The sequence below is a fragment of the Malus sylvestris genome, chromosome 16, assembly GCF_916048215.2.
Source record: "Malus sylvestris chromosome 16, drMalSylv7.2, whole genome shotgun sequence".
Taxonomy (NCBI): Eukaryota; Viridiplantae; Streptophyta; class Magnoliopsida; order Rosales; family Rosaceae; genus Malus; species Malus sylvestris.
In genome coordinates this window covers 20808124-20812531 of record NC_062275.1, presented here as the reverse complement: position 1 = coordinate 20812531, position 4408 = coordinate 20808124, and the positions used below count along the sequence as shown (strand labels likewise).

At 36.7% G+C, this 4408-nt stretch overlaps 1 long non-coding RNA gene across 1 annotated transcript; it reads left to right on the top strand.

Annotated features, from left to right (window-relative positions):
* The first annotated feature begins 493 nt into the window (after nt 1–493).
* LOC126608681 (uncharacterized) lies at nt 494–4138 on the top strand. The gene is made up of 7 exons (XR_007617945.1): nt 494–775; nt 1975–2263; nt 2591–2799; nt 2904–3122; nt 3244–3342; nt 3442–3522; nt 3605–4138. It is a non-coding gene; the product is annotated as an uncharacterized LOC126608681 (long non-coding RNA).
* The last annotated feature ends 270 nt before the right edge of the window (nt 4139–4408 follow it).

The following is a 4408-nucleotide window of genomic DNA, read 5'->3' as shown; positions in this document are numbered from 1 at the left end:
TTCGATCGAAATACCGATTCAATCAATCACAATTGACCACAATAATCTTCTATGATACGATGGTCCAGTGCATACAAACGACGATGGTGACGTACCCATCGATGATGAGGAATGGGACACTGAAAATGATGATAGCAACGAAAGCGAAAGTTATTATAGTTTGGATGAAGATTAATGCAATTTATTTATAATTTTTGTTGTAAAACACATTAAATGGTTAATGCATTTTATTTTATATGTGAATTACTTTGTAAATAAATTTTTTTATTAGTATTTTATAATAAATTTTAATCAAAATTCTACAAAAAAAAAAAACCATTTCTAAACATAATTGTGCAACGCACAACACTTTTTCGTTGCGCAAATGTTTTAATTTTATGCTGGTAGATTTAATTTTTAGACACTTGCTCGATGAAATCTAGGTATTCGTCGCGCAAGTGTCTAAAAATTAAGGCCTTTTTTTTCACATAAACTTTTAAAAACATCTCAACGAAGTTTTTAACCTTGCATGACAAAGCCTCTGTCGTGTAAGCTTCTATGTATTTATTCCCGTGTATCGTCTTCCTCCCCTCACTTCTCTCTTACTCCTTTTTCTTTTCCCGATACCCTCTATCTCCTTTCTCTTCTCTCCCAATGTCATTGCAGCCTCTCTCTCACCATTAGTTGTTCTTCCTCGACACCCTCTTTCACCCTCAGACCCTCTCACTACCACTCTCCGTCGCTCACCTCGTCTCTCCGTCCCTCTCTTCGGCCTTCACGTCTTCATCTCCAAGCGGTAATTTCCTCTTAATTTTTATTTTTTCAATTTTCTTTATTTACCATGTTAATTAGGGTTTATAGATTAAGGGTTTTTATTTTGTATTTTTTATTTTTCAAATTGGGAGTTAGAATTACGGCAATGTGGTTAGATTTAGGGTTCGTAAATTGGGGGTTACATTTAGGTTCTTAAATGAGAGTTTTTAGGATTCTTAATTGGGGTTAGATTTAGGTCTTAAATTAGGGGAACGATTTTCGGCAGTGAGGTTAGATTAGTTTTTCTTAAATTGGGGGTTAGATTTAGGGTGCTTCACTGGGGGTTAGATTAGGGTTCTTAAATTAGGGTTATTGATTTTAAATTAGGGGTTAGAATTAGGACAGTGGATTGCAATTAGGGTCCTTAAATGAATGGTTAGAATTAGGTTTCTTAAATTTGGGGTTTTTTTAATTTTAAGTTAGGGGTTAGAATTAAAGTAGTGGGGTTAGTTGAATTTAAATTAGGGCTTACAATTAGGGTTCTTAAATTTGGGGTTAGAATTGGGGCAGTGGGTTAGAATTAGGGTTCTTAAATTACTGGTATTTGAATTGAAAGCGTGGGTCAGTGTTTGTGCATGTTTAATTGTTGTTATAATGCTATGTAGTCATGTTCAACATGTGGTCGACCTTTCTTTCTTAAAACTGAAAAAATGTCGGATTGGATTAGGGATCTTAAATTAGGGGTTAGCATTAGGGTTCTTAAATTTGGAGGTTTTTTAATTTTAAGTTAGGGGGTTAGAATTAGGGTAGTGGGGATAAGTTTAGGGTGCTTAAGTTAGGGGTTAGTTTATTTTAAATTAGGGGTTACAGTTAGGGTTCTTAAATTTGGGGTTAGAATTAGGGTAGTGGGTTAGAGTTAGGATTCTTCAATTAGGGGTTAGAATAAGGGTTCTTAAATTTGGGGTTTTTTAATTTCAAGTAAAGGGTTAGAATTAGGGCCATGGGGTTAGATTTAGGGTGCTTAATTTACAGGGTTAGATTTAAGGTTCTTAAGTTAGGGGTTAGTTGATTTTGAATTAGGAGTTAGAATTATGGTTTTAAAATTTGGGTTTAGAATTAGGACAATGAGTTGGATTTAGGGTTGTAATGGTTTATTCGTTTTAAATTTAAGTAGAAATTATTATGCATATGTTCGATAATTCTTATCTTTGTAATCTAACAAATTTATTTCCAATTTTGTAGATGTCACAGCTCATTAGAAGCCGAAAGGCGATGACGACTTCACCTCGTTTGACAACTACACCTCATCCAACGACTGCACCTACTATTGCCGCAACTGCTCCGGCAGAGATGGATCATAGGCCGGTGAATCTGATTGATCCAGTTGGTGCTCCAATCCCACAAGCGCAGACGTATTTGACTTCTTCGGTGGCGCTACCTGTTAGCGCCCGACATGCTCACCGGTGCCCCCGCACTCCAGAGCAGATGTCGCCATCAGGATCCACAACTGATGCCTCGGGTCCACAACCAGGTATACTATCCTAATTTACTCTCTCATTCCCATGTTAACTTAGCTTTGTTATTTAGGTTCAGTTTATTAAGTTATGTTATTTAAGGATTAAAAAGTTATTATATATATATATATATATATATATATATATATATATATGTATTGTTTATTGTTGTCATCGTTCTGAACCCATTATTAAACAGTTGTGATCATTATGTAGGATACATATATTGTTTATGTTATTTTCAGGGTTTTGGGAAATGTTTTAATTATAGGGAGGTTTTGCCGAAATTTTGGTAGGATTTGTTATTAGTTTTAGGTTAACGTTAATTTTTCATTTCTTTGCAGCCAAGAAAAACACCTAGAGACCTTGTCGGCAATTGAAGACGGCGTTGGTCACCCGGGTGACCGACGATCGTATCACAATCGGATACGATGAGCGACATCGGGCAGCACCAATGTTGGAGCAGCATAGTGCATTGGTCCACGACATTGGGTGGAAGTCTTGGAAGGCGATGCTGGAGGAGGTGAAGAACACGATGCGTAATCATTTGTCGGTAAGTATCGTTGCATTTTTAATGCTTTTCATGTAAAATTTATATATTTATATTTATTAATGTCTTTTATTACTAATACTTTCGTAATATTTGTTACATTGCAGACAAACTACAATTTCGATAACATCAACGAGGACATGTTGGCATACCTCAATCAGCTCTTCTTTGAACGTTACAAGCAGTGGAAGAGTGATCTGCACCAATATTTCCTGATGTTTGATGATCCGCAGGTCGCTCTCGATGAGGGTTGCCTGAAGGAGTTCGAGCACCGAGAAGATAGTTGGGTTTGACTCTGCAGTTGTTTTCACGAGCCGGGCTATGTTGTGCGTTTTTAAATAGGACTTCTTTCATTTTACTTTTTAAAATTTTTACTAATGTTATTACTTTTTTTTTTTTAATTTTCTTTAAATATTACAACTAATACGTTTATTTTGTGTATAACAGAAGAAGGTGAAGGCAAACAATATCAATCGGGAGAAGAAAACTCTTCTCCACCATTCGGGTTTGAGGCCTTTCCCATATAGGATGGAGGCGCTGCGGAAGGTATATATTAAATCTTTCATTTCCAATTTTAAAATGTCGCTAATAATTATTTTTTGTTTGTTTCCGTACTAACATATTCCTTTTCTTTTTCTATTTCAGGGGTGTTTAAAATTCCGGGAGATCGACATCTTTGCTGACGTTTATGTTCGGCCCAGGGATGAGTTGATTGAGTCCTTTCATGTAATTAATTTCTTATGCATTAAAGATTTATACTAATTATTTCAAATTGTTTGCTATTAATATTCCATGTTTTATTTAACAGGCGACTATGGTGGAGAAGGGTCAATTGGTCGTTCAAGAGTTCGCCTCCCAGCTTCCCCTGGACACGCCGATATAGTATGTGGATCCCCTTGAGGATGTGGGGTTTCACATCCTTATAGAGACGTTGAACCAGACTTTCGATTGAAGGCCAATGACATATTGTCGGGGGATGGGAAATGCCAGGCGGTGGGAGAGTGGAGCCTCTTCATCCTCATAGTCGAAGAGCGAGGTTACGGCTTTGACGCATGAAGTCGCTGGCCTGAGGAGTGAGTTCGCATCGTACAAGACTCAGATGTCATTGATTGTACAGGCCTCATTTCCTCCGGGACCAGTCTTCCCGATTTTTTTGCACCACTGCCATCAAAGCCTCTCCACCCCGAGCATGCACAGCAATCAGACCCATTGACCTCCAACCATGTCCCCAACCCCACCCCCTTCCAGCAACAAGATTACCAAGCACCTTCGAACGACTTGCCCATAGATTATGCCTCATTTTTTTCGTACTTTTTTTCCCACTTTCTTTTTAAACTTTGTATTTGTATGTACATTTTTATTTATATTATAAATAAATTGTTTTTTATTCATAATTTTTTTTTGTTGTCAATTATATGACATATTTTTAATGACATTCTATTTATTAAAATTTTTTTTTAATTAAAAATTACACTTGCGCAACGAAGATATGTCGTCGTGCAAAACCACACGCGTCTTACATGTTTTGTCGCGCAAATATTTTTTAGATGAACCATAGATGTCCCCAGAAATTTCTTGTCATAAAGCACAATTGTACCCTTTTATATCGTGC